General features: G+C 48.9%; 1 protein-coding gene across 8 annotated transcripts in view; it reads left to right on the forward strand.

Annotated features, from left to right (window-relative positions):
* The window catches only part of KIRREL1 (kirre like nephrin family adhesion molecule 1), a 103,157-nt gene that overhangs the window by 22,695 nt on the left and 53,702 nt on the right, over positions 1-26,760 (forward strand). The window contains exon 1 of one of the 8 annotated variants that reach the window (XM_057727217.1): positions 90-161. The exons of 5 other annotated variants lie outside the window; for them this stretch is intronic. The gene's annotated coding sequence lies outside the window, so the exon portion shown is untranslated. Of the gene's footprint in view, positions 1-89; positions 162-13,266; positions 13,329-20,657; positions 20,675-26,760 lie in introns of those variants that run through there. 2 more of the 8 variants (XM_057727228.1, XM_057727236.1) reach the window with 2 other exon arrangements.

Below are 26,760 nucleotides of genomic sequence, written 5' to 3' on the forward strand. Positions count from 1 at the left end.
CCCCTCAAAGAATTGCTTTTACGGAGCTGAGCCTTTGGCACTGTGCGTTCAGCCTGCACTGAGGAGTGTTCTGAGGGGCGACCCTGTGAAACGCATCGCAGTGACCTTGTACGAGTATCCACAGAAGAAAGTTCTGTAGTGCTACTTTTCCTAAGGCACCGGTTAGTTTTTATTTTATGGGGACTGTAAATTGCATCACTAATTTTGAGTTTTTCCTCTTTGCATGTGCTGCCTGGAAGCTCAGGGCTAACCTTGCAGTTCATCTCTGATGAGGCACCCAGGATCTTGTGGCATATATTCAATATTATAACCTTACCCCACCCTCAATTTATTTCTCCTGTGCTCATTCTCTTTCCCCGCTTGCTTAATTACCACCATCCCCATACAGTGTCTCAGGTCATCTCTCTCTTTTTTTTAATAAGGTGTTTTGTTTTGTTTTAAATTAATTTTTTTGGCTGTGTTGGTCTTCGTTGCTGCACCCGGGCTTTCTCTAGTTGTGGCGAGTGGGGGCTACTCTTTGTTGCAGTACGCAAGCTTCTCATTGCAGTGGCTTCTCTTGTGGTGGAGCATGGGCTCTAGGCACATGGGCTCCAGTAGTTGTGGCACACGGGCTTAGTTGCTCCGTGGCATGTGGGATCTTCCCGGACCAGGGATCGAGACAGTGTCCCCTGCATTGGCAGGCAGATTCTTAACCACTGCGCCACCAGGGAAGCCCCTCAGGTCATCTCTTATTGTTTATGTCATTGACTCTATGCGTGGTGCCTCAAGTCTTTTTTGTAATGAATAAATTAAATGAGTTAAAATATATAAAACATATAGCATAGTGCCTGGCACACAGTAAGCCAGCAGCTACCAAAATGGCAGCTATTATTTTAAACAACAAATAATATAAATTGTCTGTAATCTTCCCTTTAGAGGTACTGTAAAGATGGACCAGAGGCCGTGGAGAGCAGAGTCCCCCAGATTAAAGGCTGTCTATAAATACAGTTAACTCCCAGTTGACCCAGTAGAGGGGGAGCCTTGACATGGATAACACCCAGCCACAGATTTTTTTTTTAAGTTCTTTATTGGAATATAATTGCTTTACACTCTTGTACCAGCTTTTGAGGTACACCAAAGTGAATCAGCTGTATTTATACATCTATCCCCATATCCCCTCCCTTCCGCGACTCCCTCCCACCCTCCCGGTCCCGGCCCTCTAAGGCATCACCCATCAATGAGCTGGTCTCCCTTTGTTATACAGCAGCTTCCCACCATCTATTTTACAGTTGGTAGTGTATATGTGTCTGTGCTACTCTCTCACTTCGTCCCAGCTTCCCCTTTGCACCCCGCCCTGTGTCCTCAAGTCCATTCTCTACATCTGCATCTTTATTAATCTTTTTTTTTTTTTAAACCTTGGAATGCATCATGCTGGTGGTGATGATGGTAATGATCAGATTTGCCCTGCTTATTAGAGCTGACTGGGACTGCTCTTCAAATGAGTTTCTAATTCCCTGCTCACACCAGGACTGACAACCGAGACGCTCTGGGTGGCAAAGGGAATCAACCTGCCCGGGATTAAGAGTTTTCCACGGATCATCTCCAGAGTGCGAGTAATGGAGAGCTGATAGCGTTCTGTTGGATGAGCGGTGCCCAGACAGACGAGGGCGAGAACTAAGCCCAGGGAAGATGGTAGGGTGAGGCAAGAAGAGGTTGACAAAACGTGACCTCTGATTGTGAGCCTGGCACAACCTGCGCTCCATCAGGTGAGGTTGGCCTGAGTTGTTTCTGCCTGTTCTCTTCCAACCAACCTTTCGCTGGGTCCTGGAGGAAGAAGAAAAAACAGAAACAAGAAAACAACAATCACCTATGACCGCCTTGTTTTTTTCCACCCCGCATTTATTGAGCAATTACTATATACTAGGCACTGCTAAGCACCGTGGGTGTGCAAGGAGAGGAGAGCTCTCTGTACCGCCTGAGGGCTGGCTTCCAGTTCTTTCTGTTACCTCCAAGTTGGAGAAACTGTCCAGTGGGTACACAGCCTGGGAAACAGGCATCTCCATCACATTCCTTCTTTCCCGCTTCTGCTCATGCATTTCTCAAGGTCCCACTTCCTCAAGCTCTTCTCATTTCCTCAAGGTCTTTCTCTCCAGCCCTTCCTCATTTTCTCTGTTACCTCTCCAAGGTCCTCTCCTCTTCAAAATCCTTCATTTCATATTTTCAGGGTCTTTCTTTCTCTCTTTTTCTATTAAAATAGTATTTTTAAGAAAGAAAATAGCTTTATATTGGGGTTTTTTCTATCTTCTCTCCTTAAGGTTTTTGGTTTGTTTGTTTTTTTACTCTTCCCCAGTTACTTACAAGGGAAAGAAAAAGACCAAACCAAACCCAGCAGCCCTCCCAGTCTCTCAGTTCTTTTGCTCAGAAGACAAAAGATCCTTCAGAATTAGAGAGGAAGAGGGGGAAGCAAAAAGAAAAGGGAAAAAAAAAAAAGGATTCCCGTTAAAAAATCTTCATCAGGGTCAAAAACCTGACAGAAAAGCTTTGTTTGAAGGGACTGTGAAGGGGGGAGGTGGGGGGGCATTGGCAACTAGCAACTCGCAACCTCAGAAGGCAGATATCGTGAGGGTTGACGGGAATCTGGAGATAGTGTGCATTCCCACTGAAGTACTGCAATAGCTTTGATCTCCTTTGTAACCAGAGTCTTCTCCTTTGGAGGTCTGTAGAATATGCTGAGAAGAATTGGGGGGTGGAAAGGAAAGGGAAGCAGGAAACAACCGTTTTAATTTCACCCGTGGTCAGAATGGTCAAGACTCTGAGTCGGGACAGCTGAAAAGAAAGCCGAGGCCCGAAATCTCAGGCCCCAGTGGGCTGCACCGCGGTTCCCGGCCTTAGTACTTTCCGAGAGCGGGAGGCAGAAGAGAGGAGCAGCGTGGAGGTGTGGTGGGAGGCCCAGGGGAACCGAGGTGCCGTGAAACCTTAGGAGAGACCTGTGGGCAGGTGGGCAGGCACACGGCACGGTTGTCACGGAACCAGGATGGAGAGAGAGCTGCCCACCTGGGAATGGAACCTGAGAGGGTGTGTGTTACGTGGACAGAGATGGGAGGCAGGGAAACAGAGTTCCAACCGGTCATACCTTCTCTAGGACTTCGGGCAGAAAAGATTCAGAGATGTCCTTTGGCTTGAGGGACAGTGGAAGCAGGATAACATGGGGCATCACTGAAGGAGTGTCAAGAATGAGAGGACTAGAATGAGGAAGAAAACACAAAGCTGGACGCCTGGACCAAAGGGAAGGGCAAAGAGAAGACAGGAAACCATCACTCGTTAAGCCCATATAAATGCCTGCCTTCCAAGGAGGCCGTGCTGATGACGGTGGATGGGCCAGCTTGAGAACCATGTGTGGCAGCTGTTTAAGTCCCAGGCTGCTTTTGCCCTCGCACCTGGTATCCAGCCATCGATCGATGTGTGGTGAGGGAATATGAACCAATTTTGATATTAGCCTGAACAAAACGTAATTAGGAAGAGAAATTTGCTTCTCTAGTTCTGGCTGCTGCAGCAAAGAAGTTACATAAGGTTCATTCAGATGACTTGGGACCATCCTCCCCGTTCCCATCCCCAGGTCTCTGACTTGAACAAAGTAGAGGCCCAGAGCCTCCACCCCTGCCTTCCTGGAAGTCCCAGGGACAGACACGCTGCCTGGGAGCAGATCTAAGACCTTCAGCCTGCAGAAGGACACTGAACAAGGGCACACATCAAATAAGTCAGTACCTAATGAAATACAAGCGAAGGGGAAAAGAGGCAGAAGAGAGCAAGAGAGGGAGGGGCAGACTGGAGGGGATAGGATGAGGAGCTGAGGCAAAGTGTGGCTCCTGTGACGGGGGAAAGCAAAAAAATAAGTAAATAAACAAGGTACAGCGTTGTCCCGGGACAGCTGCAGAAGAACGAGATGTATTCAGGAAGGAATTAACTCTGCAAATGTCCTGTGTTATCATGGCTACAGCCTAAGGTGGGCAAAGGAAAGGATGTGGAGCATTTTGACAGAGGCTCTTTGGGTGGGTGGGGAGGACTGAGGGAGGGGGTGGCAGCGGGGGGGACTTTCTGGGGGTGACATTCATGTGGCATGTTAAGGCCACAGACATCCCAGGCTGAGCTCCACGTGGCCCCCTCAGAAAGAGGTGTTCCCTCGGGGGCACTTCATCTGGGTGGAGGGAGGCAGGGGTGGAAACTCCAGGCCTAATTGCTAGGTCTCTCTCAGCTCTTCCAGGGAGCACAGGGCAGGAAATTCCTCAAATTCCAGGCTTGTAGGATCATTGCTGAGCGTTAACCGCAGAGCAAGGGAAAGAGGCAGAGAGGCAGAGAGGGCTGCCTCCTCTCCATCTTTTTTTCCTTTGCAGTTTTAAACCGGCAGCAAATGAGAAGGCTTTAGCAGGGCTGATGGCTAGGAGAGAGCCCCCAAACATAACAGTCTCCTTGTAAGGAAAGTTCCAGGTTTGGGAATCCCAGAGAAACTGGTCCTGGATTGAGTACGTTGGAGGTTGAAAATAGACTGCTGTGGACCGGGACAGGAATTTTTCCCAGGGTGATTTTTTTTTTTTTTTTTTTTTTTTAAAAGCTCTGAAGGAATAACTGGTGGAAAGGAACTTGCTTTAGGAGGACCTGAGCAAGAACTATCTTGTTGAAATAAATGATGCTGGAGCAGGGAGCACATTGAAGGGGGTCTTGGGGGTTTACAGAGTTTCCTTTTGCTCAAAGGGGAAGGCCAGTCAGGTCTCTTCCCACAGCACTGGGGGAATGAGGGCAGAGCCCATGCTGTTCCTCACACTGTTCCCGGAACTGCCCATACATCTTGTCAACCTCCATGGTCCTTCAGACCAGTGACCCCTTTTCCCATCCCAGGCCCTCTGAAATCAGAATTTGCCTCCAAGGTACACTTTTAGTGCCCCTCTCTTAAGGTAGTCTTCTCTACTCCCTCTAAAAAACTATTCTTTCCGTTTAGCTTCCAAAACAAATTGCTTGAATTTCGATATGGTGCTCACATTTTGTCTTCATCATAGTGAGTTGTTTACCTCTGCCTCTCTCATCGAACGGTAACATTCCTGGAGGATAGAGTGTATCTTGTTCCTATTTGTAATTTCCCTCTCTTTCCTCTTCTCCCCAGTACATAGCAGAGTGCCTGCCACACAGTAAGTCCACACACACACACACACACACACACACACACGTGCTTGTTGACTGAATAATCTGGTCATTGGCAGATCCCCATAATGAAATTTTAATTCAAAGTCTGGTTCCTCTTCCAGCTAACCACCTCTGTTTCTCCTTATCATCTAATATGTGCTTAGCAAATGCAAACACTTTTTTAATATTATCTTCAGTAGAACATGATTAGGTGCCACCAAAAATTCATTATTGTACTTTCCAAAGCCACAAATAAATGACTTTTGCATTACCCACACCACCAGTCTTCCTCAGTGGTTCCAGTAGCTGAGATGTGAATGTCTGCATCATCGTGGATGATGTGGACCGCTGTAGAAGGCAGCTGGTTGCACCGGGCTGGTGGAGGACGGGGCAGTGGCCCTCGGCCTCTGTAATTCTTGCGTCTCCGTGGCTGTGCATCCTGGGATTTGTCCAGAGCACTTAGTGTTGGTGGTCCCGCCCTCAGCAGCAGCAACCTAAAAATGGCCAGTGTGGGCTGGCATCAAGGAAGGAGCTCCACCAAAACCTCAAAAATTCAGTCAAAAATGCCATATCCTGGATTTCATTCTAGGGCTGTTAAATTCTTTCTTGGGATAGGATTATAATACGTTTTTGGTTCTTCAGACCCCTGTGTCCCCTTTTGTTATCAGATATCATTTCTGGGTGGCAAGTGCAGGTTTTCCCCTGCATTTGAATGTGGATTCCCCACCAAAGAAAACAATTCAGCTGGCTGCATGATGTCAAAATGACTCCTTGGTTTGGCTAATTCAGTCAGCTGGTGAAAGGATCACGGTGCATGAGGTGTCACCCCATCTTGGTTTCCTTCCTGACTACTAAATAAGCTGTGTGACTTTGAACAAGTTGCTTAACCTCTCTGGGTCTCAGTCTTCCCTAACATGAGGACGTTCGGCTAGGTAAAAGCAGAGGCTCTTTAGCTGTAGCTTTTGTGTTTATATATAAAGTTATTATGTTTTTAACCTTCTTCCCTTACCTGGGGGATGGGAAGGATTTGAACATGGAAGCTGTGTTGGGCTTTATGAGAGGGGTTTTCCTGAGTCCCTTCTGTTCACTTGTCAGGTTTCAGGGGTAAATTATGCCTGTGCTTACCAGGATATATAAAAGAAACTACGGATAAGTATAACGCAACCTGAGGCCTTAAATACTGAAGGGACAGGAAATAATACCGGGTGTGGTTATAGATGGTGCTAGTGTGGCCAGACTTCCTTAAAGAGGTAAGTCTGGAGCAGGGCTCAGAAGGAGGGGACATGGCATGGATTGCAAGGGGAGAAAGAAATCCAGTCCAGGTGTGTGGGCGGACGCGGTTGGGGGTGGGGCTTGGTGGGCAGCTATTAAAGCCTTGTGCACCTGGATTCTCAGTAGGCAGCTATTGTGGGTTCTTGAGAAGTGGGTCAACATAATGAAGTCTGAGAGAGGCTGCATTCAGATTTCTGGGCAATTGGAAGTGGGGAAAGCAAGAAGCAGGGAGGATGCTGAAGGGGCCATTATCATCCAAATGAGATCAGTGGGATGCGAGCGAGCGCTGTGGAAAACCTTGTAAATATCTGGAGGCAGGGAGCCTCAGAATTATATCTATTCAGTCATTTAACTTGTGCTAAACACCTCCTGTGTTCTGGGGTGTCAGTTCTGGAGGTGACCTATTCCATGACTTAGGAAACTGAAGAGCAGATAAGGGATGGAACCAGTCCAGTGCCACACAGCTGATTCTGATGGAACCAGGGCTGGAAACCTCAACTCCTGATTCTCATTCCAATGTTCTTTCTATGACAGTGACGTACAGCCCGTATTCCTTGACTTCAGTTTCCCTATTAAATTTTTTTTAATATAAACTTACTTATTTATTTATTTATTTATTTATTGGCTGTGTTGGATCTTTGTTGCTGCACACAGGCTTTCTCTAGATGCAGCGAGCAGGGGCTACTCTTCATTGTGGTGTGCAGGCTCCTCATTGTGGTGGCTTCTCTTGTGGAGCACGGGCTCTAGGCATGCGAGCTTCAATAGTTGTTGCACATGGGCTTAATAGTCGTGGCGCATGGGCTTAGTTGCTCTGCAGCATGTGGGATCTTCCTGAGGCAGGGCTCAAACCTGTGTCCCCTGCATTGGCAGGTGGATTCTTAACCACTGCACCATCTAGGAATTCCCTTCCCTATTAAATTTGCATGTCGCACCTGAGGAGCTCCACTGGATATAGAGGACCTTAACCACCCCAGGAGCTCTGCAAGTGATGGGCTGTCCCCCACAGTCAAAAGTCAGGACTTGCCCCAGATCCTTTGCCAGCTGCCCGAATCCCAGGCCCTGAGATTTAAACTCCCCACACAGCTTCCAGCACAGATTGCTCAATAACTTAATCGGAAGAGAGGGAGGGAGGGGATCCAAGTGTTCAGGCAAGTATGGCTCTGCTGGGCTCCTCTCTCACCTGTCCACATCTGTATTCCTTTGAACAGTGTGAGAACATCTGCAGACCTTCTGCTAAAGCGCCACGGGCCCTGTTGCCAGCCTGCTTCTTCTTCCCGTGGACTCTTATCTGCGTATACCCCGTGCGGGTGCAAGTGAGGAGAGACCTAGGATTCAGTCCAGGAGGAGCGAGGAGGAGCCAGGAGTGAGCACCCTAGATGATGTTAGGATCCACGGGTGTCTTCTGGAGTTCTTTTTGGAGTCCTGTGTAGCCTCTACAATCTCCTCTCCACAGGTTTGGCCTGCAGCCATGAAGTGGGCCAAACAATTGCAAAGTTCCTGGCCTGGTAGGCTATGCCTTTCCCTTTTGGCCTTGGAAAGGACAAACAGTATAAGCTGTGCCCCTAGTGATGGTTTTATATCCCCCTTGTCCTTTTTAATTTTTATTTTTTTGGCTGCGTTGGGTCTTCATTGCTGCACGTGGGCTTTCTCTAGTTGTGGAGAGCAGGGGCTACTCTTCGTTGTGGAGTGCGGGCTTCTCAGTCTGGTGGCTTCTCTTGTTGCAGAGCATGGACTCTAGGTATGTGAGCTTCAGTAGTTGTGGCATGCAGCCTCAATAGTTGTGGCTCGCAGGCTCTAGAATGCAGGCTCAGTAGTTGTGGCACACGGGCTTAGTTGCTGAGCAGCACATGGAATCTTCCTGGACCAAGGCTTGAACCCGTATCCCCTAATTTGGCAGGCAAATTCTTTAGCACCGCGCCACCAGGGAAGTCCCTCATTGTCCTTTGTAAGCGGTGGGGAGTGAGAGGAGAGAGCTGGCCCCAGATGGACAGGGGTTGCTTTATCACCCTCCTCAACAAAAACCTCCAACATTTTATCAAGGGTGAGGGCTCTGCAGTTTCAGAGGGTCAATAGTATGCTTTCATTTCAGTTAGTTTCAATTCGTCGAGCAATTATTGAGTGCCAGGCACTGTTTGTGCTGAGGAAACAGAGAAGAATGCAATATGGTTGCTGCCTTCCAGGAGCGCACAGTTGGGTAAATTTTTATTTAAGACCAACAACACCTATCTCAGTCGTAGCAAAGAGACTGACTACAGGGAGATGTATTTGGGATCGAGGACAAGGGACAGTTATGGAAATCCCCAACCAGCAGACCAGGCCAACTATTCTCCCTTCTCTGAGGCGATGGCAGCTTCAGGACAATGGAAAGAGCACAAGAGGAGGAGTCAGGAAACTTGGGTGTCTTCTCCCAGCATTGCTGTTAATACTCGATATGCAACAGGCAAATCATTTAACTGCCCTGGCACTCAGTATCCTAATTCTAAATTGAAGGGCAATTAAATAATTTCTTAGATCTTTTCCATCTTTAAGATGGAATCAATCCAGGAAGGCTTCCTGGAAGAAGTGCAGTTTCAATGTTTGAAAAATGGGGGTGGGGGGGACATTAAGTTCCTGTGCTGGGAAAGGCATCCCTGCTGTGTCGTATCATCTGGGAAAAGTAGAGGTGGGAAAGGGTGTAGGGAGGGAGAGAGTGGAGACAAAGAGTTTTGAAAAGATATTGTGCACAAGTAGTGTAGGAATTGGCACATCTGGAGGATCAGCGTGGAAAGGCCTTTGGACCCAATGCTTAGGAGATCACAACGGTTTGTAGAGAAGAACTTGAAGCAGATCTGGCAGAGGGAATCCGGATGTTTTCCCTAAGGCAAGTGTCCCCCCATGGCTCTGCAGGATCCGCCCTGACCCCAGAATTAGAGACAGCTCACCAACAGCTGCATTTTTAGGAGAAAGGATGGTGTGGCAAAACCAAGTCAGTAATTCCTCAAAGGTTGAAACTGCTTACCCTCAGCTGAGGAAGTCAGACCAGAAAAGAGGTCCTCTCAGCAATTGTGGGGAGCCCAGGTGTGGCTGGCAGTTACCCAGTCACCAAGGTGGGCCATGGGGACTCCTCCAGAAAGTGTGTCCCTTTTGTAACAGCCTCCTCTGTGCAGAGAAGGCATTGTCTAATTTCTTCTCCGTGGCCCTGCTCCACAAGTGATTCTCTGTCACTGGGTTTCATGTTTGCAACTAACTAGTGGATTGTGAACACAGCAGGGCACTTAGGATGAGACAAGTCACAAGTGTCCTCCCCCAAGTTTCCCCCCATTCTGTCCTCCCACCAGGAAAGGGACAGAATGTATACAAATTCCTCAAAATTTCTTCCTTTCTTTGTTTTTTTTTTGGAAGGATTTCAAGGGCTTTATTTTATTTATTTATTTATTTTTTTATTGAGGTATAGTTGTTTTACAATGTTGTATTAGTTCCTACTATACAACAAAGTGGAGTTCCCTGTGCTATACAGCAGGTTCTCATTAGTTATCTATTTTATACATATTAGTGTATATATGTCAATCCCAATCTCCCAATTCATCCCTGCCACCTCCACTTTCCCCCCTTGGTGTCCATACGTGTGTTCTCTACATCTGTCTCTATTTCTGCCTTGCAAACCAGTTCATCTGTACCATTTTTCTAGATTCCACATATATGCGTTAATATATGATATTTGTTTTTCTCTTTCTGACTTACTTCCCTCTGTATAACAGTCTCTAGGTCCATCCACCTCTTTCAGTGTGCTGGAGGCACCAAGTGGGAGACAGAATAAGAGCCAGAAAGAAGGGAACACAGTAAGAAAAAGGGAAAGAGAGAAATAGGAGAAATGGACCAAGGAATGGGAGTGAGAAAATAAAGAAAGCAGAATAAAGAAATGGAGCAAAAGAACAAGAGAGGCAAGGAAATAGGATGCATCAGGGATGGCAGGTGGTCCAGAGAAAGCGGCTGAGACCGGAAACTGAGGGGCCAAAATCAAGAAAAGATGATCTGGGGAGATGGGAGGAAGGGGGCAAAATAGCCAGAGGAAGAAGGGAAGAAACAGTGAGATGAGGTGGGAGAGATACAGCCAAGAGTGGTACAGAAGAGGGAAAAGAAATGACAAGGGAATGAGGAGGGAAGGCCAGAAGGGGGAGGGGACAGGAGAGGGAAATGGGACCAAAAGAGACAGAGAGGAGAGGGCTGGTGAAAACAGGCAGAAAGCAGGGAGGGAGCCGAGGAAGAGGCACGCGTGGCTGGTTTAATGAGCTGCTCTGCCTCTCCCACTCCCCAGGAGAAGTGCACTAATCATGCCTCCATCCTCCCAGGTGGGAGGAGGTCAGGAGGGCTGAAGGAATGCCCTCACCCAGCCTAGTGGCAGGGGGAGTGAGGGGCAGGGGGAGTGAGGGGCGGGGGCAGGCGGGTATGCTGAGCCTGCAGGATGGCAGATGGGGCCCCTGCCTGGGATTAATCAGGCCTCCCCAGACTGGTGGCGGGCACACTGCCAGCCCGGGGTGGGGTGGTGGGAGGCGGCACACCTATCTTGATTGGCCCTGTGGCACTGCTGTCCTCCTGGGGACATACTAAGAAAGCCAAAGACCTCATGAGAAGAGGGAAGAGAGGAAGAAGCTACAGGCAGGGATTTCTTCTCCCCAGCACCTCCCTGGGGCGTTTTCCCCTGCCCAGTATCACTGCCTGGTACTGAGCTTCACCTCGAATCTCAAAGGCACAAAAAGTAAACCAGAGGCAGGTGAAACTCTAGCCTCAGGCTCCTCCAGCTCCTGTCCTGCTGGGTATCAGAGGAGCTGAGTTTCATATACTAACACCCCCACTCACTTATCTGCACTCACACTGATCATACACCCTGTAGGTGCTGTGTAGGACAGAGGGCAAATGGGAGGCCATCAGTGTCCCATGAATCGTTTATAAACTATGCGGACTTGTGAGAGATGGGGGACGTATATTTGGGGGAATCCAAGGGAGTGAGACAGTAGGGAAAAGCAGAAAGAGCATGGATTTTGAAGTCAGACGCACTTGGTTATAATCCCAGCTGTATAGCTAAGGTCTTGGGAAAATTTCCAAGCATGAATTTCCTTGTGCATTAACCACGTGCCAGGCCCCTTTCTGAGTGATATTAGTGCATTTATGCATTATGCATTAAATGGTCTTCAGTGGTCCTATGAAATAGGTATTTTGTCATCCCCACTGGATGGAAGGGGAATCTGAGGCACAGAGAAGTGACTTGTCCAAGGTCTCACAACTAAGACATGACAGTAGCTGGGACTGCAGTCAGTCTGGCCTGGAGATCCTGCTGCTGACTACCTACCATGCTCTAAGGCCTTTCTCTGAGATGGGGATAATATAACTGAGCGCAGGGCTGTGGGGATGTCAGTTGAAAGCATTAAGCACCCACTAGGTCCTCAATGCCTTTGTGTCCTCTCAGAACAAGGCAGTAGATGCTAAATTGCCCTGTGAGTAGCAGAGCCTGGAAGCTCGGAGCAGGGACAACTCATGTCTTTTTTTTTTTTTAATTGGAGTATAGTTGATTTACCATGTTGCGTTAGTTTCAGGTGTGCAGCAAAGTGAATCAGTTATACATACACAATATATCCACACTTCTTTTAGATTTCTTTTCCCATGTAGGCCATTATCGAGTATTGAGTAGAGTTCCCTGTGCTATACGGTAGGTGCTTATTAGTTACCTATGTTATATATAGTAGTGTGTATATGTCCATCCCAATCTCCCAAGGTACCCCTCCCCTACCTTACCCACGGGTAACCATAAGTTTGTTTTCTACATCTGTGACTCTACTTCTGTTTTGTAAATAATTTCATTTGTACCCTTCTTTTAGATTCCACATGTAAGTGATATCTTATGATAGAAACTCACTGCTTACTAGGGTGCCCTGGGAAGGCTTGACTGTCAGGGAGTATTAATAGGAGTTCAGTCTTAGGGATAGGGCAAGGGCACCCCCCAGGAAGGAGCAGTAATGGAGAGACCACTTCCAAAAGGACCAGCACTCCTGCCTCCCCACTCCACCCCACACCGGTGTTGTTAATTCATTTCTCCTTACTCCCTACATAACCCCTCCCCCACCAGCCCACCCTCAGCTACTGCCAAGTCCCTAACAGAAGGCCAGCTCACTCTTGCCTCCAGGCTTGGAACAAGCCACTATTGCTACTACCTGGAATGCCCTCTCTCACTCCACCGCCTACCCTTGACCTCCACCTTCTGCAAAAGCAAGCCTCAGTGCTCTGATGGGGACTGTGACTTGATTTTTCAGGTCTGCTGCTCAGGGTCTCCTCCCACCTGGGCCCTCAGTGTACTGTGTGGTCATCTGCACCAGCTGGTTTATTGCTTGAGCAATCCCTCCCTAACACTGAGGAATGAGTAGCTGTCTGCGTCCCATCCAGAATGGCTAGAGATGGGTTAAGGCAACTGAGATGAATTTAGGGAGAACTGGGGCTATTTCTTTTAGCTGTTCCAGAGGTGGGTGAAAATCCAGCTTTTCACTGTAGCAACAGCTATTGCAAAGATCTCTGGAGGACTCATTCCATTGCCAGCGATGTGCCTGGCACAGGGGAGCCAGGGAACAGGACAGTTTCCGTCGCTGGGGGTGGAAAGCACCGGAGGCATTTTCCCCTGATAAACTTCGGCGTTTGCACAGATGTCATTTTTTCATTAATTTTTCTATCTTTCTTCCTAAATCACGATATATGGCACTTTTCAGTTTACTAAGCGTTTCACATTCCCTTCTTTTAATTTTCATTACAGACCCATGAAGTAGGTATCGTCTCCATTTTACAGGTGGACACACTTTTCCCGAGAGACGGTCATTCCCTTGCTCAGGGGCTGGGTAGAACCAGGTGAAGCCAGGATGCAAATCGTGCTCTTTCCCCAGGTACTGGTGTGTGTTCCACTGCACAGCACTGTCTCATAAAAATTACCCTACCCGGAGGCTTCATTTCTTTTTAAGTTGGAATAAATGAACTTTATCTCTGTGGTCATCTGCTCAAACCTTTATGAAGCACATAATTGTGTCTGGCTTGGAATGGATGGAATATAAAGGGTTACGCAGGGCCCAGCCCCTGCCCTCTGGGGGCTATAGTTTAAGCCAAGGCACTGAAATGGAGAAGCCTGGACAGGGCATGTAGGCAGCAGAATGAAAACAATAACCCAACGTGAATCGACAGCAAAGTATTTAAAGACCGTGCAAGGCAAGGATGAGTACGTTTTAGGGTTGCGACAGGAGGCACAACACTTGCCAAGCTGCCTGGGCAGTTCTCCACAGTGCCAGACCACAGGAGTGCCTTTTCAATACCCGTCCTAATTCTTTCTCCTCTTGCTATAACAAAAGCGTGTGTGTGTGTGTGTGTGTGTGTGTGTGTGTGTGTGTGCACGTGCACACGGGCACGTGTGCTGCCAGTGCACAATTGGGTTGATTGTAAGGCAAGTAGTTATGGGAGTCCTGTATTTAGATAATGATGGGGAAACTTTCAGCCCTCCTGTAGCAATATAGTAAAATTTACTCTCCAATAGACATCAAGTTTGTCTCTTAACAGTGAGATTTTATGAGATGGGATGAACACTGGTAATATAGGACAGAGAGAGAGAGAGGGAGAGGAAGAGGAAACAACTTTGAAATCGGAAAGATAGATGGATTTTAATCCTAGACCTGCTAATATTTAGTCACATTCACGACATTGGGCAATTTATCTGAGCTGGCCGAGCCTCGGTTGCCTCATGTGCAATTGGGAAAATTATCTCCGCTTTGCAGGGCTGTGGAGAGAATTAAGTGAGGTTGTGTGTATAAAGCACTCTATAACCTGATGACCAAGTGTATTTTTGTTACATTTTTTAAATATATTTTTAGTAGGTAATGCACATGGTACAAAATTTTTTTAATGCAAAAGGGTACACTGAAAATCTCTTTCCCATTATTGTCTTCTAGCCACAATTTCTCTCCTCCCTGTGTATTTTGATCCTCAAATTCTCTGTGTAGCAGGCAGGACAGGATTTATTATCCCTATTTTTTAGGAGTGGTAATGAAGCTTAGGTTAAAACAGTTTGAAAATGGTGGGATTAGAACCCAGATCCTCCTATCAGTGACCCAGCTAGCTGTACTCCATGTTTCACACTAGAAGGCATGGTCAGAGATGGGCCCCAAGTTACTGAATCTTGTGATTTGGGGGTCATAGACTCTTTCAAGAATCTTATGAAAGCTGTTGATTCCCCCTGCCCCAATGCCATTCAGTTTCTGACATGTAATTTTATATGGTTTCTTTAAAAGCCCTACCCATCCCAATGCCTTCTTTATATCCTCAACAGGGTTTTAGCTTTATGGGATGTCTCTGGAGAGCAGTGGCACATACCCGGTGACCTGCAGACCGAGACTGATCCCCAAGAAGCCCACGGTCCTGGAGTCGAAAGACCTGGGTCCTACTCCTGGCCATGCACATCTTAGCTTTGTGATCTTAGACAAGTCCCTAAACTTCTCTGCGCTTTACTTTCCTCATCTGTTAAATGGGGTTAGTATTCTCTGCTCCCAAAGAGCTGGCTACTAACATTTATAAAGTCATTTTGCAAACTATGAATATAAACAAATCGAAGGTATTATTTCTCCCTGCAAAGCCTGGAGAGAATGCGGCAACCAGAAAATAGGCTCATACTTGGAAGTTTCTCCACTGGCTTGGGGAGTGCCCGTCCTGCTTGGTGGAGGCTGTCCAGTCATGCTGCCCTCTTCTGGAGTCGGCGCTAGAATCAAGGTTCTCAGTACTAGGTGTGAGTGCTGATTCATGTAGCATGTAGCATCCCGTCATCAAACCTCAGCTCCATCTGCTTGTCCTGGTCCAAAGTGAGTGCTAATCCCCTTCGTGAGACAGGTCTCATTAAGACGTCTGTAAGGTGGAGCCAGCACACAGCCTGGTAGACTCGAGGCTGCTGCCTGGGAAAGCTTCCCCTCCCTTCCCCCGTTCATTAAGATTATGGGAGATTTTATTCCCCCCAACAAAAGTGTTAATTAGACATCGTTCTGAACAGGGATATTACACGAATGAATTAAACTCAGACCAATCAACAAGCCAGCTCTATGCTTCAGGTACCCTGAATGAGAAGGGAATTGAAGGCAGTAATGGAAAACAAACGGTAGGATGTCTTTCCCTGATATAGAATAATAAGCAGGAAGTTTCCCTTTGGTTCTAGCACCACTTCTTTGACAGCAGAGACCTTTGTCCTCCTGCCACCTTTGCCTTCGTATTCCTTTCTTTCTTCTCTGCTGCACGTGCACGCATGTACACACATATGCACACAGTGCTGGAGTGCCCAGTGGACCTCGGTACTTCCCAGGTAGCCTGGGCTTTAGGCGTGGGGCCAGGATGGAGATGGAAAGAGACTACACCTAATCAAAAGACCCCCATTCCAGTCCTTTTCTGCCACTCATCACGGTGCAGTGTGGATAAGTCAGTGAATCTTTTTGAACGATTAGTTTTCTCATCAGAAGATACAGTAAATAACACGAGTCCAATGGGTATGCAGTGGGTACTCAGTAGATAATCTGTCGAGTCTAAAGGACTCAACATCTGAAAACACTTTGGGGCCTGGCTGTGAATTCCTGGTTACTGGTCGCCCCCTGTGGGCAGAGAGGAAAGAACCAGAAGGAAGAGTCCTATTTTGAGGGCTCCCATTTCACTGGAGGGGTGATTAGAAAAGCCTGAAAGTTCTTATAAACATGCAAATGAGAACAAGATGGGGTAAAACTAGGTATTAAATACTTGGCTTGTGATAGAAGCTAGGGGATGGGGGTTCTCTGGGGAGACTAAAGCAGGAAGGAGAAGTCAGGGGAGTTGGGGCAGGTTTTTCTTGCCTTGGCAAGGAAGCCCTTTACATAGAGGCCTGGAGAGGATGGGGTGGAGGCTGGGTCTGTGGCTGGAGCAGGAAGTGTGAACTAGGAGCAGGGAGATGAGGCTGGTGTAGCCAGGGAGCTGGTTGTGTGTGGGGGGCTCTCTGAGAGCACCACTGACTTTCCCCTAGCACCTCAGTGCCTGGCACATAGTAGGTGCTTGAATGAATGTGTGCAGTTGGATTCGATGTAATGAGCTGTCAGGAAACTGGGACCCCACCCATTGTCTCTGGGGTCAGTAGGAGGCAGAAGGGTATTGAAGACAGAATTTTAAAATTATTTTCCTTAGGAATGGGATGCAGAGGGTGGAGTGTGGAAAAGGAAGTCCATTCAGAGCCTTCCCAGCATGTCTGAGGAGAGGTGAGCTCTGGATATCCCTCTGTTGACTTCCAGATCCCTCCGCCCTGGGAGAAAGGCCTCCCCACCCCCCACCAAGCACCCTTTCACTAATCGTCCCCAATCTCCTTGCAAATCATCCCAGCCAAGGATGGGGGTGGGGGGTCCCTGCTCCCTTTTGAGAGTACCCCACCACTATGCCTACAACTCCCCTTTATACGGGGGTCCCTGCGTGGCCCCCTTCCTCTCGCAGACCACCTCCTGGTTCCAGGCCGGATGATGAGCTTTTTGGTCTCATTACTCCACGGTACCTTCTCTTCCTTGCTTTGCAACTCCTGCCATTGCTGGTCCCCGCCACCCCAGTCAGGAAGCCTACTGTTGCAGGACGAGTCCATTTTCTCTTATTTGGCCCTTGACAAGTAGTTACTTGGACTGTAGAGCTAACACTCCAGAGACAGAATATGAAGTTTTTCTTCATCCTTCTCTCTGCTTCTAGGAGCCTCAGATTCCCATAGATTTTCCTCTCCCAATTTCCATTCTATTTCATAGCTAAGTGCTTGGCATTCTTCGTGTCCATGAAGCCCAAGCTCTAATGGGATCCTGAGCAATGCCTAAAATAGAAGGGAGTCGTTGTCAGATCTTTGTGATGTAGTCACCTGGATGTTTTACTTTGTGGCATGCGTGCACACACAGGTAAGCCACAGGTACATGATGTTATGTTTCTCCCTAGTGATTTAGTGAAATGAGTGCATGTGTTGGGAGTCAGGAGATGTGGGTTCAAGTTCATACTCTCCTCTTACTAGCTGTAAGACTTGGGGCATCACCTCTCTGAGCTTTGGCTTCCCAGGGCTGAGTTTTTGTTATTCAAAAGTAAAATGAAAATGATGTGTGAATTATAAAGCTGTTCATCAAATGGAAGGCATTTTTATTTCTTGCTAATTTTATGTTAGTCCTGTTGTACCTTATCCAGTCCTTAAGGGGTCAAGGGACTGGAGGTCTTTACAGATAATCCACAAGTTGGGCAGTCAGAGTAGACATATTTTAGCTAATGTGGGGCTGCTTAGTTATTACTGCATGCAACGCACGCCTTTGTTTCTCATCCCACCAGATATAAATGAGTATAGTTTTTCATTGAAGGCATGCTAGGGAAAGCCAACATTAGATTCTCTCTGTGTTTTCTACCTAACAAAGATTTATATTGAACTGGGTGTGTGTTTGTATTTATTTTTGCCTTTGTTTTGTTTTTCTTCAATCCTTTTTTTTCCACCTCTTTTGGCACATATCACATCTTGGAATCTGCAGATTGAAGCAGGAGCTGGTAAGAGCCATCCGCCCTGCCTCCTGGCTAGGTAGCTGTTCAGGTGCCCTCCCTACCTTTTGTAAGGGGTCAATTACTTACCATCAGTCAGTTTCTTTTTTTCTTTTGGAAGGAAACCTGTTTAGAACAGCCCCCTTGGGACTGGGGCCCCGGGCAGTGAGTGTCACAGAGAAGGGAGGTCTGTGTTGCTGTTGTGACTGCACATGCCAACAGCAAGGGCTGCAGAGAGGTCTGCCCCGTCTCTGGCATCCCCCATCTGTCAGTGGAGGGGCAGGGTATCAGGAGGGAGAGCAGAAGACCCTGACAGGAGGGTAGACATAGAGGAAGGAGGGAAATCAGGAAGAGAGAATTAATATTTAATGAGTACTTGCTCTACACTAGACACTCTGCTAAATATTCTACTTACTCTTGACCCATTTCATTCAATTCTTATGGAACCCTCTTAAGTAACCTTATTTTCTGGGTGAGGTGGGAAGGCCCAATTAGGTGACAGTGGAGCTGGGATTCAAACCAAGACCTGTCTGACCCCAGACTCCTAGCTCTTTTGACCAGTCCACCATCTCTCAGGGCGTCAGAGAACCACTCTGATGAAGGAGACAGGCCCTGTCCCTGCGAGATGGAGACTGAGTGGCTGATAACTGTAACTGGACTGTTTGGGTGCTGTAGCCACAGTCTATATCCTAGTAGCAGTAGTGCCGGTAATCTGGGGAGAACATCCCTTTGCCCCTTAAAAAGACGTTTTACTACCCCAGAGTCCCAGATATCTACAGAGTCCTACAGAACTACACAGAGCCAAGAGGACCTGGTGTTTCTAGGAATAGGTTGATGCCTTGACAGAGTGCACTGTCAGCCTGCAATTCTCAACAATTTCAGAGACCTGAGGTGTGGGGAGATACTTCCCTGAAACCAACAATGAAAAACCAAGGGATGCTGAGATAATCCAAAAGTGTTGTGGTTGGCTGGTTTGTTTTTATTGAAGTATAGTTGATTTACAATGTGTTAGTTTCAGGTGTACATCAAAGTGATTCAGATACAGATATAGATGTAGATGTAGATATAGATATAGATAGATATTCTTTCTCAGATTCTTCTCCAAGTTTGTTGTTTTTTGATAGAGAAGAAACCTTGGGGCCTTGACACCACAAGACAAGGGGCATCAATAAGATAGACTGCAATGCAAGGGACACCCCCTGGAGCACAGAATCGCAGTGTGGAATTTCAAAATGAATATTCATTCATTTGTGAATCATTGTTCCAGACTTATTTTCTGGTTTGACTCTGAGATAGATACCGTGTTGACCTTGTGCCGAGTGTACGTTATCAGCTGGAGGTGATGGGGGCCGTGTCAGGTAGTTTAGGTGGTTTAGGGAGCCGTATTAGCATAAAAAATGCACAGCTCCCCCCCAGACCTGGGCACGATGAAACATGCTTCATGCTCGGGTAACAAGGCCATCTGTTGGGTAACCTGTACTTACAAATGGTGAAGGGGTGTAACAGTGTGCTAGGGTTGCTGTAACAAAATACCACAGACTGGGTGGCTTAAACAACAGAAATTCATTTTCTCACAGTTGTGGAGGCTGGGAGTCCGAGGTCAAGGTGTCAGCATGGTGGGTTTCTCTGCCTGGCTTGCAGAAGGCTGCCCCATCGCTGTGTCCTCACATGGTACTTCCTCTGCGGGCACATCCCTGGCATATCTTGCGTGTCCCAAATTTCCTCTTCTCGTAGGGACACCAGTCAGATTGGATTAGAACCCACCTTAATGGCCTCATTACCTCTTTAAAGGCCCTATCTTCAGCAGCCGTCACATTCTGAGGTCCTGGGGGTTAGGGCTTCAACACGAAATTTGTGTGTGTGGGAAGGGGGGGGACTCAATTCAGCTCATAACAGGGGCACAGAGAATAGGAACAATCAGAGAGTGTTCCTGGAGCTCTCTAAGCCTAGGCAGGACCTGCAAGAAGGAGACTAAGAAGGTGCATGGAGCAGAAGGTGGTAAGTTCTCCCACGTGAAGCACAGCCCGTGTGAAGGTGGCGTCTTGATGGAGGGGGCATACATCCCATCCCACTGACCATGGAGCCTGGCATGACCTTGCTCAGCCCTCGGGGGCTGATATCCTCCATGTATAATGAGGGCTTTGGGCTGTATGATGCTGAGGGCTCCTGATGGCTTTCGTGTGCCCTCATCTAAGGCTGGGAGGGGAGGAGAGAAGGCGATTTGAGGTGGAGAGCAGACTGGCTGGACAAGAAAAACTGTGGGAGAGCAGACCCATGAAGGCAGTCAAACAAGAGCAAGGATGCTGAGGGTGAGGGCGATGAAGGCCAGAGGGCTCGACAGTGTGGCTTTGATCTGCCACAAGTCTGAGGAGCCTGGGCAGGTCTGTCGTGGACCTCCGTGAGCTTCACACTTCGATGGAGCCTAGGTTAGGTACAGCCTCAGCTCTGCCCTTGAGGGTTGGCTTTCCTGTGATGGAGAAATCTCACAGGATGACATGGGGCTGCTGAAGCCATGGGACCCACTGATGCCAAGATGTCCATTAATGCCATAAAGCTCACTGATGCTGTGGGACTTACTGCCATGATCCCTGTTGATGCCATGAAGCCCACGGATGACATGGGGTTCCCTGATGACATGCAGCAATAAGTTCACATTTGAAGTCCTTGACATCTGGGTTCAAATTCCAGTTGGCCCTTAGCCAAGGTACCTCATCCGTCTAAGCTCTGTTTCTCCACTTGAGAAAGGAGTTAATCATATCTTCTTCTCAGGGGGTCGTGAGCATTAAATGAATTGGTGTCTATAAGCGGTTAGCAGAGTTCCCGGGATTATTGTGTTAAAATGAACATTATTTTAAATTGTTAGCTGTCAAGCCCCTTCACTCCTTCCAAACCTAGTTTTCAATTCCCCTCCTCCAGGAAGCACTCTCTGACTAAGCTCACAGGACTCTGCTCTTGCACGCTGAGCCTGGGCTCCTGTGGCCTCACTTTGGGTTCCTGGGTAGTTGTTGGCTTGTTGTCCTGAGTGTCCTAGAAACATGGTCTCCAGAGCAAGGGCCCAGCTCCTCTTCTCCCCACGTCTCTCCTTGGGGCCCAGAGCAGATTCCTGCCTGCGGAACGTGGGGCGGAGCCCGGGGTGCCTGACTGATTGACCCCCTGTGACTCACTCCCACTTCCTCCCCAGGAAACAGTCCCAAGCTCTGTGTCAGCTAGACACCAGGCAGGACCAGCAAGCCAGCCGCTTGGCAGCCCTGCTTGAGTTGGGGGCTGACTCTGTGCCTGCAGACCTTCCTGGGAGGCTCTCCTGGGGCTGGCCACCCCTCTGACTGGCTGGCGGGGTGGGAGGCCAGCTGTTTCTTCCTCAGGAAGGTGATGCTGCCTGAGGGGCAGAGGTCTGTGTGTGAGTCTCTGCTGTGTTCCAGGCACGGTTCTAGGCCCTGCTGATCCGCAGTAATGTGGGGAATGAGGCTCTGCCCTGGCGTGGCTGGAACAAGCTGGTCACTGGCGGTGGGAGTAGAGTGCCATAAGTAAATCAACAAGAGCATATCGACTGAGAATAAACGTTATTATGGTGAAAATAAACAGGGTGACATGAAAAAGGCTGGCATCTTCTCGTTCTTCTAAAAGTTTCCTCTTTCAACGAGGGACTTCCGTGGTGGTCCAGTGCTAAAGAATCTGCCTTCCAATGCAAGGGACGTGGGTTCAATCCCTGGTTGGGGATCCCACATGCTGCAGGGCAACCAAGCCCTTGTGCCACAACGAAGAGCCCACGTGCCACAACTAAGACCTGATGCAGCCAAACAAATAAATATTAAAAAAAAAAAAAAGTGCTTCTTGGTGTATAATAGGAGAAACTGTTCTCTTTTTTTTTTTGGCTGCGCCATGCGTCTTACAGGGTCTTAGTTCCCTGACCAGAGATCGAACCTGAGCCCCCTGCAGTGGAGGCACGGAGTGGTAACCACTGGACCACCATGGAATTCCCAGAAGAAACAGTTCTTAGCCCTCAGAGACCTCACAAACTGAAAACTGAATACAAATAGGGCTCCCAAGGGTCTGGGGAGAAGGGGAAAATCCCGTGTCATGAGGAAACAGTGGACCGGGCCACTAGATTTAAACACTCCGAGGGAGTCTGCTTCATTTGTTGCTTTGACTTCGGAACCTAGAATAGTGGGACATAGTAGGTGCTCAGTAAATCCTGACAGGCTCCAGAGGGCAGAGCTGGGATGAATGGGCGTGGACGTTACAGAGAGGAAGAGCTTCATAGACCATTTAAAAAGAAGAAAAAGCTTCATGATAGCCAGAGCTGTCCAGCAAACAAAACGGGCTGCTTCAGGAGGCAGTGAGCCCTGCAGCCCAGGAGGGTTTTGGATGAACCAGGATGACCACATGCTGGGCATGCAGACTGGGGGCTTCTGACTGGGGGGAGGGGTTTGGGCAAGGTGACCTCTATTGTCCCTTCTGACCCTGAGGCTGTGCCGTCCTTCAGCCACCTCTCCCCAGGCCTGGCCTGCCCAGTCTTGCATCATAAACGTTCGCACTTTGCTGACAATGCCTGTATCTTGCTTGCAATAGAATTGCCCGTGAAGAGGAGCCCTGACCACTCCACCTTGCAAGGGAGAATCACGTGGAAATAGACTTCCCTTCCCTGACCCTGAAGCTCTGTCCCTGTTTTATTTTTCTGCATCAAATTGCCAACAGTAAAACTGCTGGACGCACGGCATGTGCCGTTTGCTTCCTTTATGGTTCCTCATTCCCACCAGTTGGCCAGTGGAGAAAACAATTAGCGGCATTGGCCCGAGACGCGGGCTGGAGGACAGGAGAGCAGCCCGCGCTGAGCGGGCTGTGGGAGCCGGGCGGGCGGGGGTGGTGAGGGCCAGGGTGAGCGGGTGCTCGTGTGGCCGTGTGCCTAAGTCTCCCTTCCCATGCCCACACCACACCGTCAAGCTGCTTTTCCTCCAACCACTCTGATTATTCCTGAACCCCTTGCCTTACAGGGTTGCCTGAGCACAGTGTTCCCCTGGCCGCCCCACTCCTTCATGGCTCTTAATAGGCCGGTGATGTAAATACAGCCTGGCCACATATTGATTTTCTATTTCCAAGCCTTCTTTCCAAATGGCCTAGATGTTGCTACCTGTGTTGGTGTGTCGGTCTCAGAGGGAGGTCCCAGAAGGCCAGGGATGTGTCTGTCTTGTTCTTTATAGGGAGCTGCGGGTGTCACCTCTGGGTGGTGTTGTTATGTTTTTTGGTTTGTTTTGATGTGTTTGGTGTTTTGTTTTTTGGCAACCATGCCATCTCCTTGAGGGCTGGTGATTTGCTCGTAGAGCAGAGCTCCGAAGAGAGGAGACAGTTGATGCACAAGGGGTTCTCCTGCTCAGTGCATGAGACTGGGTGTCCCTTGTGTTCATTTTCCTCTGGACAATTCCTCCATTGCTGCTCATGCCTGGGGGAGTGATGTAATCCTCAGTTCATGCATTCATTCACTGATTTATTTGTTCAATTAACCATGTTTGTTGAGGATCTTCTATGAAACGACTCTTGGGCTTGGCTTCTGGGAATGTAAATATAAGAACCAACCTCTAACCATACGTCTAAATAGGGAGACAGAAATGTAGACCAATATATGCCATAAAGCATAGGAAGGGGGGCCCATCAGAGAAGTAAGAGGTGGGGAGATGGAGGAGACCAGAGACTGGGGCTCAAGAATTGACTGCAGCTTTTACTGGTTTTGTGACCTTCTTGAGCCCACGTTCAGTGCAGTGATAATGTCTATCTTCCAAGGTTATTGTAAAGGAGAATTAAGCTGGATGAATACGTAGTCAGAACCTTGTGAGTACGGATCCCTCTTTTCCATGTCTGGGAGAATGTAAAAGGAGTGACTCACTTTGCCTGGGCAAGTTAGGAGTGCTTCCCAGTGGAGGTGGTTGTTGAGCTTGATCTTATAGCACAGAGAGCAGTTGTCCAGGTGGAGATGCAGGGGACGAACATTCCAGAAAGTGGGAACAGCCGTTTCCTTTACTAGGCTCTCGTAAGGGAAAAGCCTGGCCTCTTTAGAGGAAGGCTAGAGTGTGTGCTGTGGGGTCATGGCAGCAGATAAGATGGGGAGGAGGACAGGGGTCTGGTTATGGAGGGCCCTGGGTGTTCAGGTAAAGACTTTGAATTTTATCGCAAGCAGCAGTGACATAATGGAGGTATTTAAGCAATAAGTGGTATGAATCGATTCCGTGTTCTAGCGTAATAACTTTGGGGGGCTGTGTGGGAGTAGGGTAAAGACAGCAGGGTGAGTGTGGGCCTGGGAGAGAACATAAACAGTTATTCAACAAATGTTTATTGAGCAGCTATTATGTGCCAGGCACTCTACTGAGCGCTGGGCTACAAAGATAAATTGAAGAGGTTCCTGAGGGTGACAGATAAATGGGGAACACACTAGATTGTGGCAAAGGTTATGCTGGAGAGCAGAACAGGTCCTGTGGAGGCCTGCAGAGGGACAGCTAATCACAGAGGCTGCGGACAAGGCCCCTCACTCATCCGCATGGATGTGCACACGTGGCACAGTGCCCAGGGCTATCATGCACACAGACAGCTACACCAGGTGGTCCTGGTATTGAACTTGTCCACAAGAGACAGAATACAAGTTAGAACCAAGGGAGCAGTAACTCAGGAGAGGAGACATTTAACTCCAAAAAGTAATCTGCATTTGGAATTGATGATCAAATTGACGTAAGGATTGAGGGGGAGGAAGCAGTCCAGGCCCTCTAGGGAACAGCCCCCTCAGGAAGGTCCTGAGGCTCCAATGTAGGGGACAGGAATGGTGGTAGAGCCCCTGGTGGCAGTCGCTAGAGGCCGAGCATCTCTGCTGGGGGAGACTCGCCGTGGGCAGGGACTGTGGTTTCGGTTCTTCCATCTGCTGGCTGATGTGTCTTTTCTCTTCGGTTTGGAACCTAAGACCAGAGTGGGGATGATTTCTCCCCACCTCCCTCTCCTGCCTCTTTAGATTCCTTGTATTAATCCTCTCCCAGAAGAACCAGATTCTAGCCTCAGCCCCATTACCTAATGTGCGCAGGATGGTGAACAAGTCCGCCTCTCATTTGTGGCTGGGATAAGGGGGGAAAGTGCTTTCGTAGGCTGTGAAACCCAAGGCTGGTGTCAGGATTTTAGCCGTCATCACTGTGGGTAGCAGGTTGGTTGGATGGGAGGAGGGGATGGGTTTGGAGAGCTGGAAATGGGACGGTTAGGCAGTCGGTCAGTTCCAGAGCTTCTTTCTGGGCAAGGAGGTGAGAACAAAGTTCAAGGGCCTTCACAGAAGCTCAGAGAATTTGCTGCACTGCTCAGCACTCCCAGAGCTCCAGCTGTCAGCGGGGAGGCCTGGGGTGAGGACCAGGAAGAGGAAGAAAGCTCTTCGAAAACCTGAGACCAGAGACAGGCCCAGGGTTGCGAGTGGACGTGTGATGGGATGGCCCTTCCCCAAGGGACGTGTGTGTGTGTGTGTGTGTGTGTGTGTGTGTGTGTGTGAGAGAGAGAGAGAGAGAGAGAGAGAGAGAGAACGTGAGAGAACTGGTAACTGAGCAAGGTTTCCAGGTGAGCGTGCAGGTAAGAGGGGCTCAGCCTGGATGTTCGGGGCGTGGGGTGAGTGACCACTTCCTGTTTCATTGGGAGGCAGCGAGGCTATTCGGAAGGATTCTTTAACGTGAACCCAGAAGCATTCGCATCCCTGGTCATGCCATTGCCTGTCACCTGAGCCTCGGTTTCCACATGCATAGTATGGATGCTCATCCCTCCTCATGGGGCTGTTGAGATGAGGTGAGACTCTGGAAATGAAAGCTCACGATAATCCGCGAGGCTCTGTAATCCTTTCAGCGTAGCTAGTGTTTGTGGGGTGCTTACTGAGAGCCAGGCGCTGTTCTGTGCCCTCTGCCTCGTGAAACCTTCACAGCAACCCCCGCTGAGAGCAGGCATTCTCCTCAGTTGGGTAGTGAGAACACGGATGCAGACAGTTTGTGCAGAAGGCCAGGCAGTCTGGCTCTGGCCTGTGCTCTTAACCACCAGCTGCCCTGTCTCTTTGCTGTATGTGTATTATTGTATATCCTGTAAAGAACTGTTACTCGTGGTAGGGCCCTCCAACACCTACTGTGAGGAGGTGGACGGTGGGGAGACGGGGAGAAGCTGTGTACAGAGTGGGCCTTGAGATCCACACTGGAGAAAGAGAGTGGATGGAAAAATCCTCAAAAATAAAAATGGTGCCTCAAGTGCAAGGTATCCCGGTGACCAGCTGGCATCTCATCTCCCCTCTGATGGAGGGAGGAATAAGAATGCTGTCTGCAGGCCGCCCCTGCCCCCTCCCTGCTCCTGTTTTCCTCCACCCTTCCCTTGGCCCCTTCTGCACTCTTCCCTTCCCCCAACCTGTGGCCTCCACCCCAGCCGGGATCAGATATGGCCTTTGTCTTTCTGCCTGGCTGCTCCCTTTCAGGGCATAAAGGCCTCCGTGTCTGGGAACACTGAGCGTTCAGGGGAGCCGGAGGGGCAGCTTTGGGAAGTCAGACGGGGCTCCCCCAAACAAATGCCTTCTCTCTCCACCCGCTGCCACTGATCCCCTTCCCCTGGCCTGGGCACCCCCTGACAGTTACGTTCTAGGGACTGTGGAGGAGGCTTCTGCTTTCCTGGGTCCCCGCTTCAGGGGAGAGGAGGAAACAGAGCAGACAATGTGCCTTCTGGAGAGCACGGAGGAGGCCGGGGCTGGAAGCTGGGAGCCACACTGGAGGTGAGGCCTCTTCCCCTGCCCTCCCCCTGAAACCAGCC

This window comes from Hippopotamus amphibius, chromosome 1, assembly GCF_030028045.1.
Source record: "Hippopotamus amphibius kiboko isolate mHipAmp2 chromosome 1, mHipAmp2.hap2, whole genome shotgun sequence".
In the NCBI taxonomy this organism is placed as follows: Eukaryota; Metazoa; Chordata; class Mammalia; order Artiodactyla; family Hippopotamidae; genus Hippopotamus; species Hippopotamus amphibius.